The following is a 14,746-nucleotide window of genomic DNA, read 5'->3' as shown; positions in this document are numbered from 1 at the left end:
ACAAGCTTCTTTCCCATCTTCGGGAGTTGTGTGTGCTCCCAATTTTGCATTGTGTGTGAGTGAAGAAACAAGGTAGAAGGCAGAGAGCGTGATCATCTGCTAGGTTGGACGGTTTTTCCTCCTTACCTCATTCTAAAGCTGGGGGCGGGATCTGGGCGCGGCCTGCTCATCCTACCCAGCTGGGGCTTAGCAGACGATCATGCGCCCCACCTCCTACCTTGCTTCTTACGCACTCTGGGAAGAGCATCTGTATGCAGAAGATTCCAAATTCCACATGGTGGTTATGATTTGGATTCCAGAGCTCTCTTCCTTCAGATATAGTTTTGGGAGGAGAACTGGTCTTGTGGTGGCACGCATGAATTGCCTCCTTTGCTAAACAGGGTTCACCCTGGTTTGCAATGGGAGACCACATGTGTGAGCACTGTAAGGTATTCCCCAGAGCGGATGAGGCTGGGAAGAGCATCTAGGTCCTAGATTCCCCTGCCCCCCTGCAGCATTTCCAAGATCGGGCTGAGAGAGGGGCTCCTGCCTGCAGGCTTGGAGAAGCTGCTGCCAGTCAGTGTAGATGGACCAACGGTCTGACTCAGTATAAGGCAGCTTCCTATCTTCCTATGAAAAGAGGGTTATCTGCCCCAAGTGGCTCACAATCAAGTGGGACCCCAGCAACAGCCACTGGAGGGACTCCATGTGGGGCTGAAGAGAGACAGAGGAGCGTGCACTGTTCCTGAAGGTGGGGAAGACTGGTGGGGAGGAGTTACTGTATATTTTATTTTTATTCTGTTTAACACATTTTTATATCTCCCAAAACTTACGTCTCTGGGGTGGTCAAGCTGAGCCTCTCTGGCTTTGTTGGGCTACAATGCCCATTCATTTCCAGCTACAGATCCTGGCCTGCTATTTTTGTTTCTGAGCAAACTAGTTTGTACAAGCCACAGTTTGCTTTACTGGCCACCAAAAATAAAATAATTTTAAAAATGGAAGCGTCTAAAGTAAGTGTGTGTGTGTGTGTGTGTGTGTGTGTGTGTGTGTGTGTGTGTATGAGGGAGCCATGCCTTGAGCCTGCAGCATTTGTCGTTGCATCAATTCTTCAGATGATTATTTTTTCAGATATAAACAGAGATAACTCTTGGCTATAGAGAAACAACTCTCTCTCTATCCACAGAATGTGGCGCTGGATATAGACAGAGATACCATCTATCTTCATCCCAGATAATAAGCTTCATAGATTCTTGTTCTCTAACAAGAAGAAAGCCCTGCCCAGAAAGAAGGGGGATGCCAGTGGGATTCCTGACCTAATCCAAAAGTTAAAGACCACCATTCCAATGGTCCTTTCCTTTTTATATCTGTGCTATGAATCATATATACACACACTGCACATGTTTTTCCTGGGAGTAAGTTCTACTGAACTCAGTGGGTCTTACTTCCAAATCAGCACGCACAGGATTGGGATGCAAATCCCATTGCTCACAGTGGAAGGGCTGAGTCCAGACTTAATACTAACCGGACGGATTTCACAGGGTTCAGTTTTACCTTGATTGGGCCAGACATATTGATTTAGATTAATTCATTATGTCACCACAGAGTGCTTTTTTTTTTAAAGGCCTAAATAAATTATTGATAATTTACATTACAGAGAAAAACTTTTGAGATACCAATTCACAATCCATAAATCAGAGCCTATGTTGAATAAACTTCTCCATTTGCTTTGAAAATCGTTTATTACGTTGCTTGCCTGGCACAGTCTTACATAGTATGGCTGTTCACACGGGCAGCCCTTGAGCTGCTCGTGTGAAGAGCCAGGAACAGCCTCGGCGTTGCCCTCCTGGATAGCCCGGGATTTTTACCTGACTGTTTTTCTGGGTAGAGAGGGGCAAGCGTGCCGTTGTGCCCAGGCAAACCGCCATGTAAATGCCTGAGCTGCATATAGCCCCAGCAGACACAGAGCCAGGTGCCTAGAGCGCCCAGATTGAGGGGGAATCCCCCAACACACTGTACTCCACAAGCGGTGCATTGTGGGATTTCTGGAGGCCAGGCAGCATTTCTTCGGCCCCCAGATCGGAACGCCACTTGCCGCAGTGGCAATCATGTGCATGGTGGCATGACGATGGCAGCAGGGGGGTCATGTGGGGGAAGGTAGGTAGACTCCATCCTCCCCCCTCAGCCCTCCAAGGCCAACGGGGATTTCAGTCACGTGAACGACCTTCGTAAGTTAATGAGGCCATGTTCCCAGAAGTGTTGGCCAGAAGTGGCACATTTAGCATAATCTGGTCTTTGGTGCTTGAGCAGAGATTCTCAGGCTTGGGTCCCCTGGTGTTGTTGGACTACAACCCCCATCCACCTTTGGCCATTGTGGCTGGGGATGATGGGAGTTGTAGTCCAACATCATCTTGGGTCCCCAGCCTGAGAACCCATGACTTTTCATGACGTTTCTTTTACAGCACAGTGTGCAACTATATGTGGTAGGGGGCCAGGGGCGTAGCTAGGGGAGAAGGGGCCCGGTTCTCCCATCTCCCCGGCGGCCCCTCGGAGTGAGGGAGATAATGAAGGAAATAGGGAGGGATGGAACTGTGGGAGCCGCCAGAAGCTTGGGGGCCCAGGTTCTTCGAACCCATCCGTTCAATTATAGCTACAACCCTGTGAGGGTGGCTTGACCAGGAGAGGTGGAGTTGAACCACACTGCAGCTGACCTGACTGGCCCACAACTTAAGGCGGGGGTTCTCCTCTGCGGATTCCCCAAATACAACCCATGGAACATAGGAAGCTGCTTTGTACAGAGTCAGGCCATTGGTCTATCTCGCTCAGTAGTGTCTTCACAGACTGGCAGTGGCTTCTCCCAAGTTGCAGGCAGGAGTCTCTCTCAGCCCTATCTGGAGATGCTGCCAGGGAGGGAACTTCTGCAGGCAAGCGGGTAGAGGCTTTTCCCACAACGGCCCCATCCCGTCAGAGCTCATGTATCTCACAGTGTTCACACATCTAGTCTCCCGTTCAAATGCAAGCAGGGTGGACCCTGCTTAGCAAAGGGCACAATTCATGCTTGTGACCACAAGACTACAGCAAAAGCTACCATGGGTTTGTGCACTGTTTTATAGTTAGGGTGTGAGCAGAGGAGGTACCAACTGAATTTTCTGCTTTATGCACTGGCACGTGTTGGGCCGGCCTGCATTCTGTGTAAGGGAAAGCATGAAAAAGCAGCATGTTAAATGCCCACTGACGAGAAAGCAATGGGCGGGGGGGACACCTGGCACTCCCGAGACCTTCTCCTGCAAGCACTGGGCATTTCCCATAAGCAAGCAAAGCAGCCGTCGTCCTTGACATTGAACAGGACCAGAGGAGTTCATTTCAGATTCTCCTCCCCCTCTCTATAAAAAGGCCTCTTTTCCACAGGAGCTTTTGCAGACCCAGCCATCAGCCTGCACACGAAACGGCTTGCCTTTCAGCTCATGCACGGCAGCCATTTTGTCACGCTGGGGCTGAACAAGGGATCAATACCAAACACAGCCATCGGCCGATCAAGCCGTTTGTGTTTAACAGCGCAAGTCTTCCAGATTCAAGGAACCAGTATACAGTGGTCCCTCTACTTACGAAATTAATCCGTTCCGAATGCACATTTGTAAGTCGAAAAGTTTGTAAGTCGAAAAGCGGTTTCCCATAGGAATGCATTGGGAACGGATTAATGCGTTCCGGAGCCTAGAAAAAAGACCCAGACCCCCAGTAAGGCTTGCAAACTGCACAGGAACATTTCTTTTCAAGAATAAACAGGCAGTAAACAGGCAGGCAAGTCAAGGAAACCGCATGTAAAATTCGTAAGTCGAGGAAACCCCATCTAAAAATTTGTAAGTCGAAAAAACCGCATCTAAAACCGGATCTAAAACTGCCGTTTGTAACTCGAAAAATACTTATGTCGAGTAGTTCGTAAGTCGAGGGACCACTGTACCTGAAGAGTCATGTGGCTCTTTCATACAAGCCAAGTCCCAAGAACTTCAGGCTTTCATATCAAAAGTATTTCTAGTCTTCAGGGACTCAGCAATAAATGGCATGTGGTTATCTATGGAGAAAACGACAGACTGTTTTAGGTTCTCTCTCTCTACCACAGCACCTTGCAGGCTGCACCAAATATTCCCTATCTTGGTTTTTTGAGCAGAAATTAGCTATTTCCAGGGCCGAGGGTGAATGCTAACAATTTTTCTTGAAGAACACTTCACGGGACTACAAATATATACATATGAGCGTGCGCACACACGCATGCACGCATACATACACACACACACACACACAGATATACTGATTCCCTCAGCTGCTGCTTCACTGTCTTTTCTCTCCCTGCCACCCCACCCAATTCGGCTTCTTTATCCTTCCTATATTATTCATATAATTAATGGAGCTGATCTGGGAAGAGCATCTAGGTTCCAAGTTCCCTCCCTGGCAGCATCTCCAAGATAGGGCTGAGAGAGATTCCTGCCGGCCACCTTGGAGAAGCCGCTGCCAGTCTGTGTGGACAATACTGAGCTAGATGGACCAATGGTCTGACTCAGTATATGGCAGCTTCCTATGTTCCTAAATAATTCAGCCGATCAGGGATCATAGTATCCCTGGGTTTTGAGAGGGCCAAGGAAATCCTTAAACAATGGATTTTGGACATGGAACTCCAAAGTTATTTAAGTAAGGCATCTAGAACTGCTTGTGCCCAGATATCAGCCCATTTCAATGTCCTCCCGGCAGCCCTATTATTTGATCTATCAAATCTGTAAACCACCCCAAGCTTCCAGCTCTGGGCAGTTTACAGCAACATAAAGCAAATTAAAACAAAAAAGAAAACCTTAAAACAATCCTATTTGTAACTGGTCAATGGCCACAATAAAGATTTGGTATCTCAGCCAATCAGGGATCACAGTATGACCGTGACATCATGTGACTATACAGCCAATGAGATTAGGGCAGGAGTTCTCAAATGTGGGTCTCCAGATGTTGTTGGGCTACAACTTCCATGATCCCAGCCACCATGGCCAAAGGCCATGATAGCAGTCTTAGTCTAGCAACATCTGGAGACCCAAGTTTGACTACCCCCTGGTTTATAGGAATTTTTAAATGGCTGAGACCTTAACTTCAACAAAGTGAAAATGAGGAGAAGAGCAAAGTGATAAATAGAAACCCATGTATACAGGAAGCAAAAAAACACACCAAAAAAACCAGAAGACACCATTTGTGCTTGTAAATCCTCTATAATAAAATGGTTAGGTGTAATCCCGTGTCTGCCCGTTTCTTTCTTGGCTGTTCTGGACATGCGCGGAGCGCATGCCCAGAATGTCCAAGAAAGATATGGCCGCAGAGACACGGCAGCCATGTTGGCTCCCGTAAAGGGGGAAGGAGAAGCGGGAAGCGGGGACCGGGAACCGGGGAGGGCAGAGGTGGCAGCGGCGGGAACAGCCCTGCCACTGAACCGAGAAGGAGAAGCGGGGACATGGAGGGGGGAGGAGGCGGCGGGGGAAGCCGCGGCCGAGGCCTGGCGGCGCGGAGCAAAAATGGCGGCAACGGGACCGGCAGAGGAGGCGGCGGCGGGTCCAGGCCAGCCGTGGGGATAGAAGAGGTGGCGGCGGGTCTGGCCCGCCCGCCAAAAAGAACAGGGGCAGCAACAGGGAAGGGAAAGATGCTGGGGGCCCGGGCACAGAAAGGCCAGAGGCGGCCACGAGGAGGCCAGAGGCGGGGGCGGCGGGTCCAGCCCAGCTGCTGGAAGAGGAGAGGCGGCGGCAGCGGGTCCGGCCCGGGCGCCGAAAACAACAGAGGCGGCAGAGGAAGTCGGGCGAGGGCGAGAGGGCGGGCCAAGCACGGGGAGAGGAAAGACGGCGACAGAGGCCACCCTACTAGCGCCCGTTATTTTAACGGGCTTGAAAATACTAGTCTCAAATAAGCTAACTTCCAACAAAGAAAACATGCAGGAATACCTCAAAACTACCTAAGCATTCACCATCATAGACAACTGTGTCATGAAATACCAAGTTTACCGGTGAGGAAGGGGGAACCCTGCTTGATCTTTCATGGAGAACAGAATTCCTCATAGCTCCTGCCAAACGAACCAAGGCATCTGAACCGCGAAGGACCTGCTCTTGACCCATAAGAAGAGGGAAGGCCCATAAGAAACTGCAAGACCAGCCTAATTCTGTACGATTCCCATTCTGTTGCGCTCCAGTGTTCTGCGATCATCTGAGGCCCCACACATTTCAATGATAAACTGCACCTTGCTTCCCCAATTGTGTTAGCGAGTGAGAAATTTCATCTTAGGAGAAGAATCATAGCACTGAATCCTGGCAGAGAGTTTTACCCAAGCGGAGATAATTACATCTTCGCCGTAAGCAAAACTATATAGCTTGGAAGGGTGTCAAAGCCTTAAACACTGAAAAATGTAATCAAAAACACACACAACATCCTCAGCATGCCTGGAAGACAAACACATTTTCCAAAACATACTACAGTAGATGATCACCCAGTAATGGCTTTGGAAGTCGAGCAATATCCTCCTCCAACTTTCAGTAAGAAAGAGTTGGAAGACATGCTAATATTGGAAGATGGAAACAAAGTTTGGGATACCTTTAAAAGACTTGCAGGTTTATTGTGGCATATGCTTTCATAGGCCTGGTTCTCACAGTAATTTGAATCTAGGTTTCATGTGGGTTACTGACATTAGCATGATTGTGTGAACCCACATCAAGGTGGAGATCTCAGATTCATCTCAGGCCATAACCACCTTGGCATGGGTTCATACAATCATGTTAATGTCAGTAGCCCACATTAAACCTTGACTCAAATAATTGTGTGAACCAGGCCATAGACTAGAGTTGCCTTTATCAGATGCAAAATGTTATCCTCAATTGGTAAGTTTGTCGATGTGTATTTCACTCACACACACACACACACACACACACACACACACACACACACACACAGCCAGATAGTCATGAAATGGAAGAGGTATATTTTGGTCCAATTCTTCATCCCTCTTCATGACTTGGGAGGGGCCGTGGGAGCACACTGGGCAGCCCCATCCTTGGTGCCAGTGGCACCTTCTGCTGTTCACGGGTCCAGCATTTATTTGTGGTGGACAGTGCTAAGCCAGGGGACACTTCTGTCCCACAAGACACCTGGTTCAACAACACACAAATAGGTCAAGTCAAGCTCATATGTAAGCAAGATAAGCACAATTAACACTCACAACAGCAGCAAGTGGTGACCATCAGTTAGGGGTTCTCCAACGCAGGTCCCTAGATACTGTTCAACTACAACTCCCTTTATCCCCAGCCACAGTGGCCAAAGGCCATGATGGGAGTTCTAGTCCCAACAACATCAGGGGACCAAGTTCAAAAACTGCTGTCCTGCACATGTCGGGGGAAAGTCCTAGTTGGCCACCTTAATAACTCTGTAAGGTAAGGTAAAAGTGTGCCGTCAAGTCGGTGTCAACTCCTGGCACCAACAGAGCCCTGAGGTTGTCTTTGGTAGAATACAGGAGGGGTTTATCATTGCCTCCTCCCGTGCAATATGAGATGATGCCTTTCAGCATCTTCCTATATGGCTGCTGCCTGATATAGGTGTTTCCCATAGTCTGGGAAACACACCAACAGCAATTTCAACCGGCAACATTCTGCTTGTTAGTCAAGCATTTCCCGGTTGCGGCATTAGGTGGCTTAACTCTGTACACACACAACATTAACACGGAAGCAGAATGTCCAGTGGCCCAAATCAGCAAGAATTCTGCCTCCCGTGCAGGGTTCTAATTTTTTCTAATTCACGGAATGAATTTTGTTCTGGGCAGCAATATTAAGGCAGTGTGTGTGCACATGCATTCAGAGCGGGGGGCTTCCTGATTCAACCTGAGCGGGATCTAAAACTGACTGAGTGGACGCGTTATTTTATTTATTTATTTGAATTATTCACATCCCGCCCCTCCAGTGCACTACTGCTCAGGACATCAAAAAACATGCGAGTGCCAGAGGGAACATTGCACCCGTGAGGTCTCCTGTTCATCTGCTGCAGTCCCAGCTGTGTTCTGACACCCTGACAGCCAAATTTAGAATCTGACCAAGTCTGCTTTCAACATTTCAGATGGGCACACATCTCGATCACACCAACAGAGCTCTGAGTTGAAAGAGGCGCTTTGACAGGTTGCCAGCAATGAACAGCCCAAGAGGGCCCAAAGCAGGCTGGAAAGGCCGGGCGGGCAGGCAGGCAGCCGCTGACCAAGAGAGGCTGCCTCACTCCAGTCTCCTTCATTCTGCCAGATGCAGCTCTGAACATGTAGGTGGTCGGGATGAGTCACCCAACTTGCAGGCCATATTTACATGCTCACAAATGCCGAGTTGGGTCCCCGGAGGCATCTTTACACACCGGCGAGCTATAATTTAGTAACTGAAGGCGGGATTCTCCATCGCTACAAGATCTAGTCAGATGCCCCAGACTGCAAGAGGGCTGGATTCTGCTGGAAGGAGCGGGGAAGCTGGGAGAAACTGGCAGCTGCACTTGCGACGTCTTTTGATCTTGTGCTCAGCAGCATTCGCTGAAGCAACTCTGCTAACAGGATTGCTGGCATCCCTCCACACCGCAGATCTGCCCCCACACACCTTCCACGCTCTAGCGTTCGGTTTTCAACAAGCCTCTGATAATAAACAGTGGCACAGGAAGCCCTCAGGCTTCGGATGCTGTTGCTCCCTGAAGGCTGTGTCTTAAGGCTGTATCTATCAAAATGGATAGAGGGAAATTTTTCTCCCCCTCTCACAACACTAGAACCAGGGGCCATCCCATGAAACTGATGGCCAGGAAACTTAGGAGACTTTTTCACACAGTGCATTGTTAATCTATGGAATTCTCTGCCGTGGGATGTGGTGATGATCACCACCAGCTTGGGTAAAAGGAGCTTAGACAAATTCATGGAGGACAGATCTATCAGTGACTACTAGTCCTGATGACTATAGGCTATCTCTATCATCCTTTGCTATAGGATGCCTCTGAATCTCAGTTGCAAGGGAGCAACAGCAGGAGCCTAGGAAGCTGCCGTATACCGAGTCAGACCATTGGTCCATCTAGCTCAGTATTGTCTGCACAGACTGGCAGCAGTGGCTTCTCCCAGGTTGCAGGCAGGAACCTCTCTCAGCCCTCTCTTGGAGATGCTGCTGCCAGGGAGGGAACTTGAAACCTTCTGCTCTTCCCAGAGCGGCTCCATCCCCTGAGGGGAATATCTTGCAGTGCTCACACATCAAGTCTCCCATTCATATGCAACCAGGGCAGACCCTGCTTAGCTAAGGGGACAAGTTGTACTTGCTGCTACTACAAGACCAGCTCTCTTCTCCAGTGGGAGGAGCATCCTGAATGGACAGGTCAACCAAGCCCTCTGCAGCCTGAGTTGCCGTAACAGCAGTTGCCAGGACTACGAGTCTCAAAGCCACAGTGTGCCGAAGCCACCTTTGGCATTGCCATTGCCGCCGCCGCCGCCTCCTCCAGCCCACACACCAGCAGCCACCGAGTGGAGCCTCCCTCCTCTAGAAAGTGCTGCTGCCCGCTGAAGCACCGTTGTAAGGGGGCAATTGGCAAACGTCTTCCGTGCGGTTCATGCCCACTGGAAGCACCTGAAGTGCAAGACTGCCGGTTTGTGTTGCAGCGTGTTCAGTGGGCTTCCTAGGCATCGCTGTGATAGAGACGGGGCCGTAGCTTTGCTGTGACTGCAGAAGGTCCCAGATGCAATCCCTGGCAGCATCTCCTGGCAGGGCTGGGAAGGCCTCTTGCCTGGAACCTTGGAGAGCCACTGCCAGTCACTGCAGACAATACTGAATGAGAGGGACCAAGGCTTTGGCTCAGAATAAGGCGTCTTCCCATGCTCTTAGATCTACTAGGCTGACCCCATGCATCTGATCATGTAGACTCCAAGGAATGTATTAAAATGAATGACAGGGGACGCCCAATAGAATTCCCTGGTTGCTTCCAAATGGCCATAGGAATGCACTAGCCATTTAGAAATTCAGTGCATTCCTATGACCATTTGGAAGCAAGTGGTGCATTCCAGTGGGCATTCCCTGACATTCATTTTAGGATGTCCTGAAACTAGTCCACCATAGGATTTGCATGCTGAAGGTCCCAGGTTCAATCCTTGGTGGCATCTCCAGGTAGGGTTGGGAAAGACTCCTGCCTGTAATCTTGGAGAAGCCACTGCCAGTCAGTGTGGACCATACTGAGCGAGAGGAACCAAAGGTCTGACTCAGTAGAAGGCAGCTCCCTGTGCTTACAACCTGATGGTTTTAAGATGGGTCAGTATGTTGGAAGATCCAAGCTCCAGGCACAAACTTCTCTGGCTGCATCATTTCTTGTGTGCTGCAACTACAAAGCCTGCATTGTGCTGCTTATTTCATGTCTACCCTACCTTCCAGTTTGCCAGAATCGCCAAAGGAGTTTCAAAGTTAAGATCAAAAAACATTAAAAACAAAACAAAACACTCACAGAAAAACTACTAACTCATGTTAAATAGTTGGCATTTTGCTCCTGCTGGGGGTCTGTAAACACCATCAATGTTTGCAAATCTCAGTGCTACTATCATTTTTACGTTTTGGGGCTTGTTTTTCAAATGATGCATTTTAATGTTTGTAAGCAATTTTTAAAAAAATTATAAGGTAGAGAGCAAAACATTAAAAATAAATTAAACTCAGTTCATACAGTTAGCTGCAGCCTATTTGTGGTGTAGTAAGCCAGCCGAAAACCTTGACACATGATCACGGCAAGAAGTCCGGCCACAATTGGAAACAAATTCCTTGCTACACGTTGGGAATATCCCACATGAGCTGCACTAAAAATGGCCTCTGTGTGTGTGTCTGTGTGTGTGTGTGTATGATTTCATAACGGATGCCTCCTCCTCATGTGCTGTGTTCCCAGCTGCTGACGTAACCCTCCATCTATGTGTGTAAGTGTGTGTGTGTGTGTGTGTAACTGGAAATTATTTTGTCAGGAAGGGCGCTGGACAGCCCCTCCGATTCATTACAAGGGAGGCATCCTTCAGATCCCCGTTTCGCCCCCCGGCCCCCCGCCATCTGCCTACCAAGCACACCCAGGTGCAGCATTGACATCATCCCTCCAGCCTCTCTTCTCGCGGAGGTAGTAGACCTGCGTCTGGACTGGGCTGCTTTCAGAGCACAGGTGAGGCTCACACAGTGAAATGCAACCCCATTAGAAACAGAATTCTAACCATTCTTTTATACAGACTTTTAAAAAGGCTGTATTAATATAGTGTTTTCATTACATGATTTTAGAAGTCTAAATGTTATTTTTGCATTCTACTTTCCCCTTTGATTTTGAGCAGTAATTGGTTTTTTAGGCTATATTTTGATTGAATTTAATTAGACATGTTATTTGCTCCAGTTATCAGTTGCAAGGCAATTTTGGTGTTTCAATCTGATTTGTTTATAAAATTGTCGTAACTAGCTTTGATTCCATGGCCCTTCTTTACATTGGCTTCAGTGAGTCATTGTTTGAATGTAGAGTGATTAGATTAGCATTTAGATACACAACTTTCATTTATTGTTTTCTAGTGCCTGTGAGGAGGGTGAGGCAGAAATGTTATGGGCACAGGAGGCCAGTTCCCCGCCCCCTCATTTTACTGAACTCCCCCCACCAAACCAGATAACTCATGACTCCAAACCCCCCAATTCTTTTCTGCCTTAAAAAGTGTCATTCCTCTCCCCACAAAACATTTAAGTGAGGAGTTGCTCCAGAAGTTTTCCGTCCGTCTGCACTCCTGGACACATTTATTTATTTTATTTTTCAAATGTGTAAACCCCTGTTAACTTGGCAAAGAGGCACCTTTTAACGTGGTGATTCTCTTTTATGAGCAGGGGGAGAGTAACTGGCCCTCTCCACCCGCAGCACAGCACCTCCAGTGACTCTTGCTGGTGTCTATCTTCTGTTTCTTTTCAGATTGTGAGCCCTTTGGGGACAGGGGTCCATCTTATTCATTATTTCTCTGTGCAAACCGCCCTGAGCCATTTTTGGAAGGGCAGTATAGAAATCAAATAAATAAATGAAAATAAATAAAGTAAAGTGTGCCGTTGAGTCATTGTCGACTCCTGGCGCCCACAGAGCCATGTGGTTGTCTTTGGTAGAGTACAGGAGGGGTTGACCATTACCTCCTCCCACACAGTATGAGATGATGCCTTTCAGCATCTTTCAGCATCGCTGCTGCCTGATGTAGGTGCTTCCTATAGTCTGGGAAACATATCAGCAGGGATTCAAACTGGCAACACCTCCATCTCTGGGCGGTAGTAACTGCACATGCGTAGCAATTAATAAGGCTGTTCACACGATCAGAAATAGGGTAGGGCAAGCATCCTACCCAGCTTTGGAAGCTCTGTGCACTCTCAGTTGGGTGCTGGGGGCAACCTGGGTGGGAGGCGCAGAGCGTGAGAGAGGAGCTGGGTCAGACTCAGAGGGCTTCCCCTCCTGCTCCGCTGCAGTGCTGGGGACAAACACTAGGTTGGATGGGGCCCTGCCCAGCTCCTGCCCCACTGATGATTCCCACCTTCCTCCTGCCTAGATTTTCACTAGCACATGGCAGGAAACCAGGGGTGGACCCAGCTCCCAAAGCTCGTACAGATGCTTGTCTTACCCCAGTAACGGCTGTGTGAACAGCCTTAATAAATACCTCCTGTCCTAAGTGCCTGTTGGAGGCCGGAACATTTCTCCCCGACACCTAGTTGTATTTATTTCATTTCATTTATATGCTGCCCATCCCAGAAGGGCTCAGGGCGGTTCACATCCCAAAGCCAAACCATTAAAATTCAACATAAAACGTAAAATAAAAACTGTTACAATATTAACATAAAGCTCTTTTTCAGAACCTTTCAACACCAATTAGATATGAATCAAAGCCAGGCTGAAGAGATGGGTCTTTCGGGGTCTCCCGAAGCCTATTAGACCCACGGGGAGCACCTTCCGCAACCCAGGGGCGGCAGCTGAGGAAGCCCGATCCCAGGTTGCCAGCAGATGAATTGGTGGCACCTGAAGACGGACCCCTCCCGATGATCTTAACAGGCAGTGGGGATCTTGCAGGGGAAGTTTCCCCCATGCAGCCAAGTTCTTTTTGGTGTGAAGGAGTATTCAATGGCATGAGTTTCCTCCCCTGCAGCAGTGGTACAGCCCAGAAGTCTGCTGCCTCCATGAGAACTAGCACCAGCCAAGCCAGACACACCCTTTTTGTGATCCGCCGCTACCAGCTGCAAAATGCCCGCTGCACAAGGCTGCATCCTCAGGACACACGGCCTCCTACTGACTCACCTGCTCACCTCCTGCTGCGGGCACCTGCTTTGCAGGGCTATTAGCCAAGAGTCAGGGGACAGGTAGAAACCGCTTGATCCAAGGCAGAGCAAGGCCATGGAGCGTGTTCTACCCTAGTCAGCGTCCAGTCCCTGGTTCCGGCTAGTGAGGAAGCCCCTGAGCAAAATCCAGGAATGTGTGGGGCTGAAGGGATCCCCCCCCACTTTCTAGCAGGCCCTCACTGATCCCAGCCATGAGACGGCCTTCAGTCCTGTTCTGAAAGCAAAGCAACTCTACACTCCCAATACTGTACTGAACAGGGCTGGACCCAGACCAGCTCTTATTTTATTTGATTTATTTAATTTGTATACCACCATTCATGAAAACAATCTCAAGGCGGTTCACATAGAAAAGTTAAAACAAGACTATAAAAACTGCAATTAAAATATTAAGCTAGAAAAAGAAACATGGATCTGACTCAAGAGATTTCAAATACAAGCACAAAAATGACCCTACATAATACAAAGCAGCAGCCACCATGGTGCAGTGGTTAGAGTGCTGGACTAGGACCAGGGAGACCCGAGTTCAAATCCCCACTCAGCCATGAAACTAGCTGGGTGACTCTGGGCCAGTCACTTCTCTCTCAGCCTAGCCTACTTCACAGGGCTGTTGTGAAAGAGAAACTCAAGTATGTAGCACACCGCTCTGGGCTCCTGGAGGAAGAGCGGGATATAAATGTAAAATAATAATAATAATAATAATAATATCATATAGAAGTCAAGATTTCACACGCTTTTTAAAAACTGTGATGGAGACCGAGGAGTGAATAGCTACCAGGAGAGCATTACAGAGCCTGGGGGCAGCCACAGAGAAGGCCCTGTCCCACGTGCACGACAGCCGAGCCTCCCTCATTGTCGGCACCTGGAGCAGACAACCCCTCAGATGACCTCGTCAAGCGGGCAGCAACCCTTGGGACCAGGCGGTCCCTCAGGTATCCAGGGCCCAAAAGCTGGGCCCTGGATTTTAGCAGGGGTTCTCCAAGTTTGGTCCCCAGATGTTGTCGTACGAAAACTCCCATCACTCCCAGCCAAAGGCTGTTGTGGCTGCGGTCAATGGGAGTTCCAGTCCAACAACATCTGGGGACCCATCTTGGAGAAGCCCTGCTACTGTATCCATACAGCCAATGCTACTGATTAACAGTAGGCTTAATGCAGAATATATCTAATTTTTACAGCCTGGGAAAAACAAACACATTTTTCAAAGCAAAGAGGGGGAGGCAAGTGGTGGTATCTTCAAAGTGTCCCCGCCACGTCCCGGAAGAGCCGGCTCCTGGAGAGCGGGAAAGGGCAGGGGGCCTTTGCAGGAGCCATGAAGGGCCCATTGAGTAGGAACTACCCCCTTCCCCTGAAAGGGTCCTGAAGCTCTCCTGTGCTAGTTCTTGCACCCCCACGGAAGGGCCAAAGGGCTTGGT

At 48.9% G+C, this 14,746-nt stretch overlaps 1 protein-coding gene across 9 annotated transcripts in view; it reads right to left on the bottom strand.

Annotated features, from left to right (window-relative positions):
• Positions 1–14,746, bottom strand: part of TLN2 (talin 2) — a 222,880-nt gene that overhangs the window by 124,847 nt on the left and 83,287 nt on the right. The window lies entirely within an intron of this gene.

This window comes from Hemicordylus capensis, chromosome 10 (assembly GCF_027244095.1).
Source record: "Hemicordylus capensis ecotype Gifberg chromosome 10, rHemCap1.1.pri, whole genome shotgun sequence".
NCBI classification, from domain to species: domain Eukaryota; kingdom Metazoa; phylum Chordata; class Lepidosauria; order Squamata; family Cordylidae; genus Hemicordylus; species Hemicordylus capensis.
Note: the sequence above shows the minus strand (reverse complement) of the source record. Positions and strands in the feature narration are given on the sequence as shown.